The sequence below is a fragment of the Monodelphis domestica genome, chromosome 7, assembly GCF_027887165.1.
Source record: "Monodelphis domestica isolate mMonDom1 chromosome 7, mMonDom1.pri, whole genome shotgun sequence".
Lineage (NCBI taxonomy): Eukaryota > Metazoa > Chordata > Mammalia > Didelphimorphia > Didelphidae > Monodelphis > Monodelphis domestica.
In genome coordinates this window covers 145,665,549-145,686,197 of record NC_077233.1, presented here as the reverse complement: position 1 = coordinate 145,686,197, position 20,649 = coordinate 145,665,549, and the positions used below count along the sequence as shown (strand labels likewise).

Below are 20,649 nucleotides of genomic sequence, written 5' to 3'. Positions count from 1 at the left end.
GCAGAACCACTCCATTTCTCAGACTGCTTTTCTTATTTACCTCCCAGTACCCCCTTGAAGATTATAAGCTTCTGAAGAGTCACTTGTTTTTTCCATCAGAATGTTAGCACAACATCATGGATACAGCACCTTCCAAAAGGCCTGAGGGTTGGTGCCAGTTGGGAGAGATAGGGAGCTAAATTGAAAAGATCTGGATTAGATGTGTCAGGGAAGGAAGAAGCAAAGATAGCTGTAAAACTGGGTCACTGGCTGGCTGGTTGGCCTTTCAGCAGCAACAGGAAAGTTTGGAAGAGTTAGGAGTTTCTAGGGAAAGATAATGCAATGAAATCTATTGCCATCAATCATAACCCACTCATGCTTACTCCTCCTGAGGGCTTAACACTATCCCTCCACCCAGAGTTTGTACTTCAGGGGAATCTGCTGCAACCACCAGGTGATCTGTGGAGAGTTTCCCATAAAGGCACTTACACAGCTGCCTATAGGGAACAGGTGGGTGTTAATAATGGAGGGGCCCAACAAACACTCAGAAAGAGGGAAGTCTTTAGCTTTCATATTGTGAGGGTGGGGCAGATTTTTATTTTTGCTCTAATAAGTCCATGGACTGAGTATGCAAAAGTGGCTGAATACCAACTCTCTCCTCCCTTGCCCCAACTTCTTTTGGTTAGAAGTAGTTAGAGAGTGCATTGTATAGAGTCTGGCCTTAGAGTCAGGAAGACTTGAATTCAAATTTGACCTCAATCACTCATTAGTTGTATGACCCCGAGCAAGTCTCAGTCTCTTCAACTATAAAAATGGAGATAATAACAGCACCTACTTCTCAAGGCTGTCATGAGGATCAAATGAGATAATATTTGTAAAGTGCTTAGAAGAATGCCTGGTAGGTAGTAGGCATTTAATAATTGCTTATTCCCTTCCCACCCCCGCCAGTTTCCTGTATGTTAAAATAAAATCAATATATTATATCCCAGTTAGTCATGGTCAAAAAACTGATTTTTTTAAAAACTGGAATCAATACTGTGTATTGTTTCCAAGGCAGAAGAGTAGAAAGGGCTAGGCAGTCGGGGTTAAATGACTTGTCCAGGATCACACAGCTGGGAAGTGTCTGAAGTCAGATTTGAACCTAGGATATCTGTCCCTGGGCCTGACTCCCAATCAACTGAGCCACTCAGTCCCATCCCCTCCCCCTTTCCCTCCTACAGTACTCTGCTACCTTTCTACCATTCTGCCACTGTCACTGCAGAAACAAAAAGGACAGTTTTCTCAACCCAGGACCATCATGCCACAAGAGGAAGACAGACTTTGTGGAGGATAGTATCATATCATAGGAGAATCCTAGCTCCCCTTTTTTCCTTGGAAATTTAAGAAAAAAATATATATATGTAGATACACACATATTTTAACAAATCAGCAAACAAAAGCATTTCAATATACAAAAAAGAGCAAGAAAGAATCACATTTTAGTCTTAATATGTGTACGCAGAAACTCACTGATACCTATCCCAACCAACCCATTCACGATGAAAAATGACTGTGCTTGGTTCTGAGAAAATACAAAGATAAATAAAAATAGGGCCCCTTTCTTCATTCAGCTTATATGCTAATAGGCAAGCAGAAATACTATAAGGACTTCTTTTTCAGGACAAATTTCACAGATTCCCCCAGAGGAGAGTATCTACATTATTAATATTTGTTGATGAAAAAATACAATGAATTTAGTAGATGAATCTGGATTTTAATTGTCATTCCCAGCATCTATCCAGGTTAAAAAAAAATAGCATGGAAGCAGACTAAAATCCCTTTGCTCCCCCTCTAAGTCTGAAGCCTTAGTTTTATTTTGAAGTCTCAGATCTACTTTGAAAGAGAAAATCTTATCAGCCTATTACTAATTCTCACTTCTGAAACTATGTCCTGTAAGATCCACCTAACCAGCAGCTTCTTTCCCCAAGAGATTAATGACCCATCTTTTACCTGAAGAGATCAGGGTTAGATCAGAAGGAGGGGGTCTCCCTAATGAATTCAGCCAGCTCACTAGGAAGAGGGAAAGCCCTTGAGGGAACTGGTCACAGAGGGATCGGGCGATTTTAGGAAAATACTCCAAGGTCCAGTTATTATTGTTCTGGATTGATGAAATCAAATGTTAACGTTTAGCATTTAATCCTGGGCTCTGTTAATAGTTTATCCCACTGCGAAATTGAGAAATCTTGCTCATGAATCCTATAAATAAGGAGTTCAAAATGACTCAGGCTAGGGATAAGTCGGGGGCATCAAGAAGCATCTCTCAAACAGAATTGTAGAATAATGATAGGTCAATAAAAATGGTTTCTCTCGGACTTTTAGCCTCAGTGCAAAGTACAATATTCATCATTTTCTCTGACAACTGTAATACATTCACAGTACATGGGAAACAGGACTAGCGGGTTCTGCTTGCAGGCTGTGTGTGTACATGCATCTATCCCTATGTACACATGTGTGCATACAATGCATAAATGTGTGTGTGTGTGTGCATAGACACACAATGGTTATGTCCTACAGGCAATCCCTTGGCTCATCACCCCCACCTCCCACCCCATCACTTGGCCTGGTGGTGAAACCGTTTAATAACAGGAATAAAAGCAGGGTGATAGCAGCTACCAACCCCCCCCCCCCGCCCCGGGGCCCCTGAGCCACAGCCAGAGAAAGGAGGAAGTTTTCATCCATGACATGATGAGCATGTCCCAGCCCCGGCCTTAGACAGTGTGAGGGGGGCGGGAGGAAGAGTCACTCAGTAACCAGCTAGCTCAGCAGACACAGATGGGGAAAAGGGAAAGGATGAGCATTTACAGACATGCGCCAGCCACTTCCCAAGCTCTTTCACAAACAAGAGTTCACAATCCTGAGGCGGGGAAAGGAACAAACATTTATATAGCACCTTTGGTGTGGGGGGCATTGTGCTGTGCTGGTAAAATAATCAGCTTATTTGACCCTCATAACAACCCGAGAAGGTAGGTGCTATTATGATCCCAATTTTAAGTTGACCTAAGCAGAGAAAGAAAATTATAGACCAATTTCCTTAATGAACATGGATGCAAAAATCCTCTTTTTTTTTTTTAATTTGAATTCGGGTCTTCTTGACTCCAGATCCAGTGTGCTATCCCCTGCCTCATGCGAGGAAAGTAGTTGTAGCAGGAAAGAACCATGCACAAAATGAATGTGCCGTCTCTTCCTCGGTTTCTGTTCCTTTCTTTTTTTCACCTTTTTGCCCCAATCTTAAGTCTTACGTCATGATTACAAGTCATCACCAATTCAGAGGAATGGCAAGTGTCCCAGTCCTGGCAGCGCCGATGGAAACGCTGGATTCCCACAAGCACGTTCCCTGTATAGACTCACGGATTTGGGAGTCTCTCAGGTACGGCCACAGCCTCGGACCACAGTGTCAGAGACAGAAGGGCACGCTGCTGTGATTTAGCTGAACCCCCTCCCGCGCTGGACACAGGCACTGGAGGCCCCTCGCTCATCTGGGACCTACCCCCGCCCCAGCCGAGACCCAACCCCCAGACACTTCCTCAGGACTCTGCTTCCTCCTGAAACCTCCATTTTTCCACCCGTGGAAAGAGGAGCTGGCAGAGCTGGCTTGGTACAAGCCACTCCACCCTGCCCCAAGTGCTGGGCCCCACAGGAAGGCGAGATGAGGGGAATTGTTCCCAGCAGAATGGGGTTGCTGGAGGAGAGGAAGGAGAAGGAAACCCAGAACAGCAGAGGAGAGTATTTACAGCTTCCAGTACAGTTATATTTAGTGTGGGTGAATTTCTGACGCATTGTTTGGCTCACGTTCTGCCCCTCTGCACCCCCTTCCCCCATGCCCTCACCCGGCCACTCTGTTGACACAGGAAGTCAAATAATCGTAGTCTAATGTTTTCTCCTGCCAGGTGTTCTCGTGCTGCACCCCCTCCCCCCCCTGCCCCCAGGCCCCGAGTTCTCTACAGCCTCTCTGGCCCGGTGTGGCCTTGGGCCTCAGGGCTGGGACCTATTGGGTTAGCAGGAAGGTACACAAAAGTCCCAAGGTTCATAGGCTTATTGGACTGATAGCTGGAAAGAACCTTAAAGGATATCTTGTTTGACTTTGTCATTTAACCCAGAGAATTACAAGGCCCAGAGATTTTCTCCCCCGGGGCCCCCTTCTTTTCTCCATGAAGAAGATATGGAATTTATACAGAGAGAGGGGCTTCTCAGGGAGGCTCAAGGGAATGGGCTTCACACAAAACTGCTGCCCTGGGAGGGAGGGTATGGGAGAATAGGAAGAAATACTGCGCAACAGAGGAAAGCTTCAACTAAGGAGAAGATCCACAATTTGGGGGCCACCAGATCAAGAATCATAGATTTAGATCCAGAAAGGGCCTTAGAGATCTGATCCTCTCATTTTAAAGGTGAGAAAAATGAGGTCCCAAGAGGTTAAATGACTTTCCTAAGATGATGCAGGTAAGTAGGCAGGTGGTGGCAGGACCAGTGTCCAGAACTGGACACTTTTCTTCTAACCACACTAAATGTGGGGTGGCAAACAATGGGTTAAAACCCAAATTTGACTCCACTCCTGCCCTTGGTAGCAAGGACTGCCTGTAGGCTGAGATTAGACTACTCTTGTCTTATCCTCTCCCACCATTAATTAAATTATTCAGCAGGAGGTCCAGCCACTTCCCTAACCAACATTTGGGCCAAATGGGCATCCATGCTTGGCCGGAGATACCCCAGGCTATGCAGGCTGTTTCATCTTGTTGAGGAGTCAGGGTCTGGGTGCCTGGTCATTACAGCATTTCCACTGAGGGGAGGAAGGGGTGGGAGGAAGAAGCTGAGGGGAAGAGGATGCACAGAGCTCCTCCCGTGGTCATCCAGGGCCCACGTGCATTTTATTTACAAGGACCCACAGGAACTCTGAAGTATTATCAAGAAACTGGAATCACAAAGCTGGACGAAGCCTTAGAAATCAAAGATGATCTCTTTAATATTCTTGCTTATTTATTTATTGTTTAATACACATTTCCACATAAGTTTTCTGAAGTTATACAATCCATATTGTTTCCTTCCCTTCTTTCCAACCCCTCCTGGAGCTGACAAGCAATTCAATCTGGGTTTTACATGTATTAAGATGATCAAATTTTTAAAGGATGTCAGAATTACAATAGAACTAGAGGTTGTAACAGTTGTAATAAGAAAAAGAAATGACACGTATGAAGTGCTTTAAGTTCTACAAAGCACTTTAGATACACTGACTTGTTCAAACTTCATAAGGCCCCCAAGGTCCCATAACTGCAGTAATTATTACCCTCATTTTACAGATGAGTAAACTGAGGCTGAGAGAAGTCAAATGACTTTTCCTATGGTCATATACATACTAAGTGTTGGCCACATATTGACAAGAGTATCTGGTTCCAGGTGCCTCATTCTATCTATTATAATAATAACAATATTAGGTAACATTTATGGAGTGCCCAAATGATTTGAAAAGTTCTTTACAAATATGATCTCATCTTCACAACAACTCTGGGAGGTAGGTGCTATTATTATCTCCATTTTACAGATGAGGAAACTGAGGCAGACAGTGGGTAAGTGATTTACCCCAGGGCCACTGAGGTTAGATTTGAACCCAGGTCTTTTAGCCTTTAGGCCCAGTTCTCTATCCCTTGGAACACCTAGTTACTTCATTATGCCACTCTACCTTATTAAGAAGAAAAAGAAAATTCTATTAAAAGAAATAATTGGGGGCAGCTAGGTGGTTTAGTGGATTGAGAGCCAGGCCTAGAGATGGGAGGTCTTGGGTTCAAATCTGACATCAGACACTTCCCAGCTGTGTGACCCTGGGCAAGTCACTTAAACCCCATTGCCTAACCCTTACCACTCTTCTGCCTTGGAGCCAATAAACAGTATTAATTGTAAGAAGGTAAGGGTTTAAAAAAATAAATAAATAATTAACATTTCCTCCCCCCCACCCAATTATAAATATGCCTCCATAGTAGCTACCTTTCATGCAACTATTAATGCCTCTCTTTCCCCCATCCAGACTAAGGCCATTCCAGAGAGTCACTGAGCTCTAGTCTAAATAAGGCACTGACCAACACATACATTGCTTTCTGGAGGCCATTAAGGGAATGCTTGATTCACCATGTGTCCTAGCAGGGCTTCTTTTTCTGGCATGACTTAAACTGGATGAATCTTAGAACTCTATGACATAAAGGCAACAACTTATTTCTATAGTTGTTTCTATATTTCTGTTTTTAGATTTTCTGTCTAACTTTTCTATTTCCTTACATTCATTCACTTTTCAGACTAGAACACTGAAGTTTGTAGAAGGCTGGAGTTAGAAGGACCCTGGAGATCAACTAGTCCCAATCCATCCTTTTTACAGATGGGAAAGCTGAAGCTTGGAGAGAGGAAACAACTTGCTGGGTCATACAGCCTGCTACTGGCGAGCCAGGATCTGACCTATGTGTTTCCTGAGTCCCACGTCTGCATCTCTTTACTATGGGGCAATGTCATGATGCTTCTCCATGCTGCCCTGAACAACCTCAGTGTCTTCCGTTGACTCTGTCCTGCCCCTGTTCAATTACCCACAGCCACAACCCAAGGTCTGTCCTCCCACACTTTGCCCTGGGAATAGAAGGGGGAATGGATAGTGGGGAGGAAGGTGGGAGTGGGAGGAAATGAGGTATAGTGGAGAGAATGAAGGGGGGAGGAAGAGAAAAAGCCTCTGACCCTGACAAGGTCCCCTGAGTCTCTATTTACAATCTTATTCTCTCTTTGGTTGCTCTATTAGTTTTTAACTCCCCTCTGACCAAAGGCCCTTCTAAGTCTATCATCAGCCTTCATTCTTTGGTTCTATAGCTCATGCTTAATCGCAACACTTACACTTGCCCCTGGCTAAACTATCTGACTCTCTATGTGTGTATATGCCTAGATGTATGTGTATATACACATATAAATACATATTTTATTGATATATCTTATTTTTAAACTACCCACATCTCTGAATATGTTTTCTCCCTCCTCCTCCTCCTACCCAGAGAGCCATCCTTCATCCAAAAAAAATTTTTTTAAGGGAAAAAAATCAGTTTAGTCAATCAGCCAACTACATACCCAACTACATCTGATAGTATGTACACCATTGCACACTCCTAGTGCCTAGTCCCCTCTATAAAGCCAGGAGGGAGGGATAAGTTGGGTCATTACAGAAGCACCCCAATGTGCATCCCCCCCACCCCAGCACACACACTTAACTTTTTAAACCGCAAAAATCCCATCCTGTGAGGAATCTGGCCCTAAAGCCCCTTCCCAATCTTCCATTGTTCCAATCTCCTCCTCCTCCTCCTCCTCCTCCTTCTCTCTCTTCCCCAACTTGGTTCCCCAAACCTACTTAGAATAGAATAAGAAGAAATTGTTCCTATTTCTATGATGCTTCAGAGCTTCTTTTGGCGCTTTACCCAACTGATTCACCCACCTATGGCACGTGCCCTCTCTGGCCCAGCTTTCCTCCTTCAGCTTCATCGAATGCATATTAATGAGTTCCATATCTCCCAGGGGAAGGCCCATCCCTGGCCAGGACCTTCTTCTAACCAGGGAAGGGATCAAGGTTCACAAAGGATTCTTTTAGCATTCAAAGCTGCCCTTCCTTCCCTCCCTTACAGATTAAAAGGTACCTTTCTTACAAAGCCCCTGAGCGGGAGGTAGGCGGTGCAGATAGCTCTCCCTTTATTTTCAGAGAACCCTGGAGCTCAGGGAGGTCACATGATTTGCTCAAAACAATAAGTACCAGGTTGGGGTTCAAAACTAAACATCCAGGGTGGAGTGTGGTATCAGCTGAAAGCAAGAGACAGCTCTTGGTTTGCTCTCTCTGGACCCTCCAGAGGCTATCCAGTGACTTTGAGACTTCCCTAAGGGTATGGAGAGATGCCCGGTGCTCTTTCCCTGTGCCCCAGCCACCTACTGGCCCAGAGAACAAGCAGGATCAATGAGGTGTTCGCTCCAGGTCCCTGCCTGCCCTTTGTGCTTTGTGTTTTCCATCTTGAAGAGAGGATTGATTATCAGTTCCAAAATGGACATGGCCAGCCTTCTGAACTCCTGGGTCTATCAGGTGAAACTGGGTGGAGACCCGGGCAAAGGGAAGTTTCTTCACTGGAGATGCCCCTGGCTGGAGTATGGATACAATGCCCAGTGTAAACCTGCCAGAAGACATCTATCTTGAGGGGAACAGCGAAGAGGAGAGGGGAAATGCGGTATGCCTATTTGGTAGTCACATCCCCTGATGAGCTTTAAAAATCAACCCACTGGGAGAGACAGACCATTAGTTGTAAGTTAAGTCACGGGATCCCATCTTTAAGTCTTTCTTGACAATGCCTGTTTGTGTTTTAGGTTGTGTGTAGGAAATAGATACCTGTCCTATACCTGATTCACACTGTACACTGACTCCCTTTCTAGTCTCTGCTTTGGGGAGACCCCAGAAATGAACCCACATTTAAGCTCTAAGTAATTTTTTCCCTGGGTTAGAGGCTTAGCAAGCCAAAGTGTGTGAGAAAGGGGAGCATAACTCCTGTTATTGTGGGTCAGGCTCCCTCAGGGCGACGGAGTCAGATCCAGACCACTTGCATAGGTTCAGAGGACAAGGGCCCCTTTGGAAAAAAGGGAGTTTGCAGTGTCACAGCCCCTGGGGCCCAGCGGTGATTTCTCAGTGTCATAACAGACTGGAACCAGGGTTTTAAAAGGCCTTCAAATCCTGGCTGAGGAGTTTGCATTTTATCCATGGAGTAGCTAGGCAGCCAAACAGGGAAAGTGACTTGACCAGAACTGTGACTTGGAAAGATTACTTTGGCAGCTGGGTGAAGCATGGATTGGGGAGGGGAAAGGCTGGGAGCAGGAAAACCAATTAAGAGACTAAAACAATGATCCTGGTATTAAGGCCCTGAATGACATTGTTGATGTGAGTCTGCAGAAGGGGCTGGGCATGGGGAAGATGTGGACACCAGACCGGGAGAATCTGCAACTAAACAAAGGATAGGGGGGAAGAGTCGAGGATAACTCTGAGCCTAGGAACATGGGAGACTGCAAGGACAGGAGCAGAAACCAGGAAATTAGAAAGCCATTCATTGTATGGAGGAGGAAATTGACGCTCTAAGGCTTAGGGGGGAAACGATAAATTCTGCCTTAAACATGTCAAGTTTGAGATACCAATAATATTTCTAGGTGGAGACATACCAGAAGTTATCTTATAAGATAGAACCCAGGAGAATGATTTGCCCAAGGTAGCTAAATATTTCAAGGCCACACAGACACACACCGGTAGGTATATGAATATATGTGTATATACACATTCGCCTACCTAGGCAGGGGAATGAGGCTGAATTTGAAGTCAGGAGTCCTGGCTTCTAGTCTGGCCTCTGCCAGTAATAACTTTAAGACCTTCTGAGTCGTACAGTTGAACAATAGAGAGCCTCAGAACCAGGATGACTTGGGTTCAAGTCTCACCTCTGACACATACTGGCTCTGTGACGCTGGGTAAGTCACCTAACATTTTGGTGCTCTAGGCAACTCTCTAAGATTATAACTTGCAGAGAAGGTTCTGACCTGCCTGTCTTGGGGCTGGGGTATTTCCTTACTGGAAGTTCCCTTTACTAGTGATACCACAGGTCTAGTTTCTGTCCCTAGCCTTCATTAGACTCTAATCCCTTTGAGAGAAGGCTGTCTTTTGCCTCTTTGTATCCCAGGATCTAGGGCATGATTAGGACTTCACACTGATGTCAAGGATAATATCTACACTCCCTCCCTCCCAGGGTAATTCTGAACAAAGAGCTTTGCAAATGCTAAAGCATTACAAAAATGTGAGCTATTACTACAGGAAAGAGAATGAGCCTTCCTTCCTGAGGAGAGCATTTAGGGTTAAAAGTGTGTGTACTTGGGCTCCAGGGGCCAAATCTTCTCCAGCTCTGTGCTTGTGTCAAATGAACACTGCAGTTCTCTGGGAATAAAGCAACTAGCTCCCAATAACTTTGCCTCAGAGGTCACTCTAGCTTAGAGAATCCCACACAGTACCACATCCTGTATGGTGGCAGCAGGAAGGCTGGCTTCTGTGGATGCCAGGAATTGACCACTCTTATGCGTCCTGCCCACAGGGCAAGAAGCAGGAAGGCTGAGGTGATCTGACCACTGGATGAGGTTGTGCAAGACCATGTCTGTCAGTAATTAGGTGCAGTCTGTCAGAGCAATAAGACCCATAGAACTTTCCACTATTTGTAGTCCAGGGAGACACAGTCAAAAGAATGATTCATTTAGAGCCTGAAGATTTGATTTCAAATCCCAATTCTGTTTCTTATTCCCTATGTGACCTTGGGCAAGTCATATAACTTCTTGTTCTTAGTTTCCTTAGCTTTAACATGAGGAATTTGGTTTAGATGATCTCTAACATCCATTCCAGCTCTAATACTTTTATCCATATTATTAAAAGATTTAAAATCAGAATCAATTTTTAGTTGTTGTTCTTTTTAATCTGCAGGGGGATGGATGAGATGACTCGTAAGTTATTTTATATTCTGAATGGTTCTTTGTCAACTACAGAATCCCACAATCATAAAATATCAGAGTAGGAAGTCAGAGAGAAATGACACTGTGAATTAATGGTAAAGCCTGGATTTGAAGCCAGGTCTTAGGGCTTCTGGTCCTTTCTCTTCTCTTTTCATACTGTCCCTATTGGTGAGGAGGGGCTGGGAGAGAGAGAGATTTGTTCCTTTTGAGAACCTCAGTCCTAGCTATTCTAGTGCTGCTTACATCAGCTCTGCTGAGGCAGGGAAGGAGAAGGGTGTTTCCCCAGAGAAGCAGCTGATGGGGATGATTCTTGGATATGTCTCATAGCAAGTGGTTAAACAAAGGGGATCATGGGAGGCAGGATATCATAGGGGAAAGAACACTGGATTTGGAGTTAAGTCTTGGGTTCAAGTTGTCACTTAGCTATGTGAGAGCCATGTGACCTCAGGCAGATAGTCTCATCTGTAAAATGAGGGGGTTTAAATAGAGAATCCAAGTCCCCTCCAGTTCTAAATCTATGATTTAAATTCGAATCCCTTGACTCCAAATCTTTCTACTCTTTCTCTAAATCTTTTTCACTCTATCCCCAATAATCTGCCTGTGAACCATGGCTACCTCTTCCATAAAATAAGAGGGTTGGACCAGATGATGTCTGGGCCCTGATCATCTAGTCCAGTTCCCTCATCTCACCTATGAGAAAAGTAAAGGCTAGATACCTAGTGCCAAAGTCACACAGCTGGTGAATAACAGAGCCAGGGCTCCGGATTCCAAATTCAGGCTTCATTCCAATATGTTACAAAGGACTCTTCCAGTTGTAACTCCCTTATGGTCTGGCTAGAGTGGAAGGGGAGAAGTTCAACCAAGGAAAGCTGTGGAAAGCCAATGGGATCATTCCTGATCAGAGTTCCCTGCCAAAACCCTGGAGGAAGGCAGAGGAAAGAAGAATCCTCTCTAGGAGAGCCCTAGTCTTGATGTGAGGAGAGAAGGAGGGCACCAACTCACAGGAACTGGGTTACTGGGCAGGAATAGGGGGGAGAGCAGCAAGGTGGCTGGAATTTTCTGCTACAGACCATTCCTTCCTTCCTCTGACCATCTTCAGATGTCCCTCATCCAGTAGCCTACTTTCCTGTGGGGGCAGGTTCCTCCCACTCTGGAAGGAGATTTTTCTCCAGAGTTAAATACATTCATTTCCTGAGATCTAAGTGGGGGAAGAAGGGGAGGACTGCTTCTAAAGTAATTTCTCCTCCCTCCTCCCTCTCTCAACTTCCTCTCTGCGACTTGCTTTGATCCATAGCAACAAGGGAAGACTCTCATTGCCAAAATTCTCCTGCCTTCTCCCCTCCTTAATGTCTGGAGCTTGCTGGAGGTGGGGATTTCCTCTCATCCTACTCTGTCTGCTCCTCAATCATGCCCCTGTGTAAAGTGTGGTAGCCTGAACACTGCCTTGGAATCACTCTCCAAGTGTAAGTTTCTTAATCTATGAAATGGGCATATTAATAACACTTGTACCAACATCTTCATGGAGTAGGGAAAGTCCTCTACCTATAAAGCATAATAGAAATGTGAGTTGTTATTCTTCTCCTGATCATCACCAATAATAATGACAAGCATAACTCACATTTCTATAGCATTTTTTTTTAATTTTTATTTTTTTTAAACCCTTACCTTCTGTCTTGGAGTCAATACTGTGTATTGGCTCCAAGGCAGAAGAGTGGTAAGGGCTAGGCAATGAGGGTCAAGTGACTTGCCCAGGGTCACACAGCTGGGAAGTGTTTGAGGCCAGATTTGAACCTAGGACCTCCCATCTCTAGGCCTGGCTCTCAATCCACTGAGCTACCCAGCTGTCCCCTCTATAGCATTTTAAAGCTTTCTAAGTATTTTCTTCACAAGCATCCTCTGAAGTAGGCACTAAAAGGTATTAAGCTCATTTTATACAGGAGGAATCTGAGGTCTAGAGAATCCAGGGTCACTATTATGTTTTTGCTATGTTCTAGCCAAAGACAAAAAGAAATAATCCTTGCCCTCAAGGAGCTCACATTCTATTGGAGAAGAAAACACACATGTATAGATATAACACACACAAAATGTAATTGAGTGGGGACCTGGAAAGATCTCATATAGGAGATGCTATTTGAGCTCAACTTTGATTGTAGCTCAGGCTTTTGAGAGTGGAAGGTAAAGAGGTCGCACATTCTGGGCACTGGGGGCAGTTTGTGGAGAGGCAGAGATAGGAGATGTTTTGTGGGATCTACGACAAGTAGGCTAGTTTGGCTGCTCTGATAGAGTATGGGAAGGAGAGCAACATTCAATAAACCTGGGAAGATAGATGGGAATTGCATTGTGAAAAGTCTTACATGACCAAAATGAGTTGGCTTGGGGCAATAGGTAGCAAATGGAGTTTTTTGAGCAGTCAGTGGCCGAGGTCAGAGCTGTTTTAGCAATCTAGCCAAGTGGTATTGAGGGCCTGGACTGAGTTGGTGTACAACTGACCAGACTTGGCAGCTGACCATATATGAGGAAGGGGATATAGTCAAACATTAATTTAAATAATGTTGTGCACCTGGGTGACTAGAAGGAAAATGATGCCCCTGACAGGAACAGAAAGAGAACTTAGGAAAAGGGAAGGGTTTTGAGGGAAAGATTTTAGACAGGTAACTTTGAGATGTCTATGGGAGATTCAGTTGGAAATATCTACCAGGTAGCTAGTGATGTGAGACTGGAGTTGAGGAGGACAGAGTAGAACTAATAATTGTCAGAGGCAGCATTTGAATCTAGACTTTTTCCTACTCCAAGTCCAATGCTTTTGTTACTATGCCACTCTGCCTTACTTCACAATTTTTACAGCACTTTACACTCACAAAATAGCCTATAAACATCTCACTTGATACTCCCTACGGGGTAGATAAGGCAAATATTGTTAGCTTCATCTTATATATGCAGAAACTGAGACGTAGAGTAAGTCAAGGGACTTGCCTAAAGTTATAGAACTAAAAAGTGGTGGAATTAGAATTTAAAAATTTGGTCTCATTCCAAGAAAACTCTTCTTTCCAAAGTCACATTTCAGAATGGCAGAGTTGTGAGGGACCTTGAAAATTCAGTGAATTCTTTTGTTCTACAGATGAGAACACTCAAGTCTAGAGAGGCTAACTGACTTGCTCAAGGTCACAAAAGGAGTTCCTGGCAGAATCTTTACAAGTACCCAATTCAACCTATTTCAATAAGTATTTATGAGCAGCTGATTGATATGTACCTAGACACATTCTCTGTTAATTGCATGTTGCAAGGTATCAAATAGCAAGTGCTACAATAAGAGTTATTTGTGCATAGATTGGATCCTTGCCCTTTGGAGGCTTTGAAAAGAGAGGCAGTGATGGGGACATGCAGACATGGAAGTGGAATCATTAGAACAAAGACTATAGAATCATATAATCCTAGATCTGGAAAAGACCCCAGAGGTTAATTAATCAGATCAGTTAAATAATCTTCAAAATGATGAATATTTTGATGAATATTAAGTATCCGTGCTTAGGTGCTGAATAATTAAGTTTCCATAAACACAAGGGTCCTACCCTCCTGCAGTTTATAGTCTAGCTAGGAGATAAGACACAAACATCTATAAAGCACAAAAGAAACCAGGTATGATGGAATCCACGACAATACAGAATTTTTGGTTTAAAAGAACAGCATGAAAAAAGAGGAGTGTCTTCTACAACCTCCCTGACAGGAAGTCATCTTAACTTGAACTTCTCTAGTGATAAGGAACTCACTGTTCATCATGGCAACCCTTTGAGCTGGTTTAGGGTTAGCAAATTTCTCCTTATGCTCAGCAAAAATCTGAGGTCCAAGAGGGAAACTTACTTATCTAAGGTTACAGATAATAAGTGGCAGAGCAGAGAAATTATGAGATCATAGAATTTAGAGCTTAAGAGGAATCTAAATCCCTTTAACTCTATTCTAAAGCTCTTTTCACCACACCATTCTGTCAAAGGATAATTCAATTAAATTAAAAAAGCATTAATCAAGGCATACTATGCACCAGACACTGTGCTAGGCCCTCTTCCCTAAGATCTTCTTTGACTCATTAAGCAAGAGAATTGTCTTTTGGGAACTTTAGTAGTAACCTGTGCTTTTAGTTGTATTATTTTGGTTTTTCTGAGGTGGGCAACTCGTTATTTACAAGGCCCTTCTGTTTCCTCCCCCTGCTTTGTGTGGATGAAAGTTTATTTCATTTGTAGAGCATCCCAAATCTACCATTCAGTCAAGAAATTTTCTGATTAGTTGAGAGAGAATCAATGCTATGAAAGGGACCTATAAGCTCAATTCTAAATATGAAGGTGGGAGAATCCCAAACTGCAGAGTAAAGGAGGCTAGGGTCATTTGAGGGTGGGATACTATAATAAGAGTCACCATTTAGAGAGGCTCATGAAGCATTCTAGGCCTGTAAGGCTCTGGTTAAGGACTAAGTGTAAAAGTCTGTGCAGTTTGGGCTTTGGTAGTTTTCTTTTTCTTTTGGAAAAAAAAAAAAGCTTTATTGGCATTTGTTTTTTTGTTCACTCTTTCTGAATATATATGTGTCTCCATTCCCCTTCCCAGTGAGCCTTCACTTGTAACAAAGAATGAAAAAAAGAGAACACAATTTAATAAAACCAATCAAAATATCAGCCAAGTCTGACCATATATCAATTTTATTTTCTTTTTCTTTTTCCTTCAAACTCTTACCTTCTGTCTTAAAATCAATAATGAAAAGAGGTTCTAAGGCAGAAGACTGGCAAGGACTAGGCAATAGGAGAAAGTGATTTGCCCAGGAACCCAGGTCTTCCCACCTCTAGAATAGTTTTCTTGGGAGCAGCTGGGTAGCTCGGTGGATTCAGAGCCAGGCCTAGAGATGGGAGGTCCTAGGTTCAAATCTGGCATCAGACATTTCCCAGCTGTGTGACCCTGGGCAAGTCACTTAACCCCCATTGCCTAGTTCTTACCACTTCTGCCTTGGAACCAATGCACAGTATTGATTCCAAGACAGAAGGTAAGGGTTAGAAAAAAAAGAATAATTTTCTTTTATATTTTATTCCATTCATATTAAAATTTTATTAATATTTAATGATCTTTCTCTAGTTTATATTAATATAGTTTCTTTTCCTTTATGAATAAACATAGAAAAATGAACTCCTGTGGTCTGAAGTGTATGGGGAATGGGCTAGAGTGTAAAGAGAAGAATGGTGGTAGCTTTAGGACTGGGTAACCAAGGCAAGTAGAAGTAGAAGGGTGGGAGGGGAAAAAAAGAGATTTTCAGAGAACAGGTATCTGAACTCTGAGACCCAAATAGTTTAAAGGGTCAAGAGGGTCAAGAAGCCCAACATTAAGAATTCAGTAATCAGGGAAGTTTAGAAAATAAAGAAACGTGAAAGCTCTCTAGTCAAACATAAAAGTCCTCTGGATTGGTCCACCAGGAGAAAGTGGTGCCCTGGAGAGCTGGCTTCAAGTGAGTAAGACCTAAGACTCTCAGAACAGGATCCTTCACAGGCTTTGAAGAGGCAAGATCAAAAGTATGGCTGAGCCATGGTCACTTTAGCTGGAGAGTTTTGGGATGGTGGTGATGGAAAGTTATTGATACTCTTTGAGTACTGGCCTACTTACTGATCTTCTCGAGGGGCACTCCATCTCCTAACTCTAGTATTTTCATTACTAGCTGACTCCCATGCCTAGAATTCTCTCCCCACTCATCTCTGTCTCTTTCCTACTCTGATTTCCTTCAAGTCTCAGCTAAAGGCACTGTCCTAAGTACTGGGGGTAGTAGAAAAGGCAGAAAACATTCCCTGATCTCAAGGAGTTCACAAGCTAATGGAAGAAATAATGCAAAAAACAATGAACATACAAGACATCTAAATTGTAAAAATTAATGAACCAGCAAAGGGAAGGCACTAGCATTAAAGGGGATTTGGAAAAGGCATTTAGGTGAGACTTGAAGGTGATTAATAAATAATTGTTGACAGATAGGTAGCAAAAGCAACAAAAACTCCCCCAACCCTGATGATAATTTCCTTTGTGGACTGTCCTGGGTCTATTTCATCACTACAGAGGAAGAGGCTAGAGAGCAAGGGGAGATGTCTAAAAAGGTCGTTAAGGAAGGCACTGATCATTGAGGACAATGAAGGTCAGATGGAGAGGGTTATGATGTAATGGAAAAAGTGATGAATTGGAGCTTTTTCCTCACTTATTAGATTGGTAAAGAGAGCAAAAGATGAAAATGGTAAATTTTGGAGGGATTGTGGGAAGACAGGTATACTAATGCATTGTTGCTAGGGCTGTGAATTGATCCAACTGTTCTGGAAATCAATTTGGAATTACATCACAAAGGTCACTTTGTAGTATAATATCTCCAATATAGCCTTTCATTTAGAGATAGCACCACTAGACATATATTCCAAGGTCAAAGACAGAGGGGAAATGACCCAAATTCACCCAAATTTCATAGCAACAACAACAAAAAAAGGAGAGAAGAAAAACTGTGAAATAAATGTATGTCCACATAGTGGGGAATGGTTAAACAAATCGTGGCCTATGAATTTAGTGAAATATTATGTGCCTTAAAAAATAATGAATAAGGGGGCAGCTGGGTAACTCAGTGGATGGAGAGCAAGACCTGGAGATGGGAGGTCCTAGGTTCAAATTTGACCTCATCCACTTCCCAGCTGTGTGACCCTGGGCAAGTCACTTAACCCCCATTGCCTAGTTCCTTACCACTCTTCTGCCTTGGAACCAATACACAGTATTGATTCCAAGATGGAAGGTAAGGGTTTAAAAAAAATGAATAAAAATAATTCAGAGAAATTTGGGAAGACTGGTATGAATTAGTGAGGGTGAAGTAAGCAGAACAACAGCAACAAAAACTACAACCATCTATCCACTGGACACAAAAATGTACAGGAGACCAACACTTAAAGATATCAGAATTCTAATGAATACAATGACCAGTCTTGATTCTAGAGGACTTATATTGAAATACATTTCCCTCCCCTCAGCAGAGGTGGTAGACATTGGTGCAGAATTTGGCATATATTGTCAGATGTAGCTAACACATTAGTTTGGCTTAATTTTACTTTTTTGATACAACTCTAGGGTACTAGTGTGTTATATATAGAAGGGATTTATTAACAGGGAGGGGTTGTTATTGGGAAATAATGGTGGTATGGGAAAAAGAATCAAAAAACCATGTAAACATATAGACATGGTTTAGAACTTTTATTGACATATTTTGTTAGTAATTGCTTTCATTTCCAAAATATTCTTTCCCATTCTCCTACCCAGTGAGCTATCTCTTTAAGAATGAATTTTTTTTTTTTTTTTAAACCCTTACCTTCCGTCTTGGAGTCAATACTGTGTATTGGCTCCAAGGCAGAAGAGTGGTAAGGGTAGGCAATGGGGGTCAAGTGACTTGCCCAGGGTCACACAGCTAGGAAGTGGCTGAGGCCGGATTTGAACCTAGGACCTCCCGTCTCTAGGCCTGGCTCTCAATCCACTGAGCTACCCAGCTGCCCCCAAGAATGAATATTTTTAAAAAGAGAGAAAAAAGCAGTTCAACACAACCAACCAATACTTCCACAAATTCTAACAATATATACAATGTCCTCCTCTCATATTCTCGCCTCTGCAAAGAAGCAAGTAGGTATATTTTCTCAACTCTTCTTCAGGGTCAGGCTTTATGGTCATTATAATTTCAGTTTTCATGTTTCCATGTTTCCTTTCCATTTGAATTGTTACAGTCATATATAGTTTTATATATATAGTATATATAATTTTTATAGTTCTTATTTTGCTCTGCATCAGTTCATACAAGTCTTCCAATGTTTTTGTAAAATTTTCATATTTATTGCATATTCTATCATGTTTAAATACCATAATTGTTCAGTTATTCTTCAATTGATGGGCATTTCCATTTTTTTTAGTTCTTTGCTACCAGAAAATGTTACTATAAAAATTTTGGGGTCTGGTACCTTCTTTTCTGTCTTGTGATCTCTTTGTAGTATATGCCTAGAAGTGCGATCTCTAGGAAGAGATATCTTAGTCATTTTTTAAAAAGCATAATTCCAAAATGCTTTCCAGAATCAGTGTCTCTAGCTCTCCATAACCTCTATTTTACTAGTTATTTCCCTCTTTTGTCATAATTTCCAATTTGCTATGTGTGAGGTAAAATCTCAAAGTTGTTTTGATTTTTATTTCCCTTATTACTGATTTGGAATTTTTTTAATAGTTTGTGATTATTTTGAGAATGATTTTTTAATATCATTTGATCTGTACATTAGATAATGGGTCTTATTATATATTTCCATTTATTTCCTATTTATCTTAGATATTATGCTCTTAAAGGCATATGAGGCAAAGAGGCCTCATATTCCCCAGTTTATAACTCTTCTTTCTCCTAGCTGCATTGATTTTGTTTGTGTAAAAAACTTATCAATTTAATTTAACTGAAATTATGTTTCATCTGCTGTGATTATCTTTTTACCTTATTTGGTTAATAACTCTTCTACTCTTAATAGTAAAATATTAGAAGGCAACCAGATTAGATATATTTTATGACTAAGTCTAGGGGAGAAATTCTTACAGGGAAAGGGAGTCTGTGCATGTGGAACATTTTACATACTGTCTGATTTGATTGATTTGTTGGTTAGTTTCATTCTTTTATTTTTTTATTTTTATTATTTATTATAAAGAATGGCTCTTTGGAAGGAGGGAGAGCTATGTCATGTAATGAAGTTGATATGAAAACCAAAGATATTAATAAAAAATTTAAAGAACTCTTTCTATAGTTATAAGCATAAAAAGTAGCTGATCTCATTTTCTTCTAATATTTTTATGTCTTGACCTTTTGTATTCAGAACGTACATCGATTTTGAGATTGTGATACGTTTTATAGCATATGTTAGACTAAATGAAATATCTTCCAAAATTTCCAGAAATTGTCAAATAATTATCTTCCAAAATAATTTATATTCTTAGGTTTATCTAACATTGGGTTAAGTTAAATTCTTTTTTTTGATCTACTTTGTTCTCCTGATCTACTTATTTTTTTTAAAACCCTTGCCTTCTGTCTTGGAGTCAATTCTGTGTGGCTCCAAGGCAGAAGAGTGGTAAGGGGTTAAGTGACTTGCCCAGGATCACACAGCTGGGAAGTGTTTGAGGCCAGAACTGAACCCAGGACCTCCCATCTCTAGGCCTGGTTCTCAATCCACTAAGCCATCCAGTTTTCCCCTCCCAGGTATTTTATGTTGTCTAGAGTGATTGATTTTAAATGGAGTTTCTCTTTCTAACTCTTGCTGTTGGATTTTGTTGTTGTTGTTTTAAACCTTTACCTTCTGTCTTAGAATACTTAATACCTAGATACTAAATATTGTTTACAAGGCAGAAGAGAGATAAGAGTTGGGCAATTAGTGTGAAGTGACCCAAGGTCACACAGGTTGGAAGTGTCTGAGCACACATTTGAACCCAGGACCTTCAACTCCAGGCCTGGCTTTTTTCCCACTGAGCCACCTAGCTGTCCCAAAATAATTTTAATGATTATTACATTTGAGTCTAATTTGAGATGTGGAAATATTACGTCTCTCATCATCCTTACTTTTTTTTTTCATCATTTCCTTGAGATTCTAGACATTCTGTTCTTTCAAATAAACTTTGTTATTATTTTGTCTAGCTCTGTAAAGTATTTTGTTAGTAACTTGTTATAGCACTAAATATGCAAATAATTGTTATAAAGTTAATATGTTGGTTCAGTCTAGATGGTCATTTATATATGTAGGTCAAATATATACATATACAGGCCAAATATATATGTATATTTGTTCAATTGTTTCAGTCATGTCCAACTCTGTGATCCCATTTGGGGTTTTCTTGGCAAAAACAGTGGGGTGGTTTGCCATTTTCTTTTCCAGATCATTTTCCAGATGAGGAAACAGAGGTAAACAGGGTTAAGTGATTTGCTCAGGGTCACATAGCTAGCAAGTGAGGTCACATTTGAATTCAAGAATATGACTCTTTCTGATTCCAGGCCAAGCACTCTATCTGCCTAGCTATCCCCTATATGTATATATGTATGTTAAATGAGCATTAGACCTA

At 41.7% G+C, this 20,649-nt stretch overlaps 1 long non-coding RNA gene across 1 annotated transcript; it reads left to right on the top strand.

Annotated features, from left to right (window-relative positions):
• Window positions 1-2,832: 2,832 nt before the first annotated feature.
• Window positions 2,833-10,476, top strand: LOC130455530 (uncharacterized). Its single transcript, XR_008913557.1, has 2 exons — window positions 2,833-3,385; window positions 6,297-10,476. It is a non-coding gene; the product is annotated as an uncharacterized LOC130455530 (long non-coding RNA).
• Window positions 10,477-20,649: the final 10,173 nt, after the last annotated feature.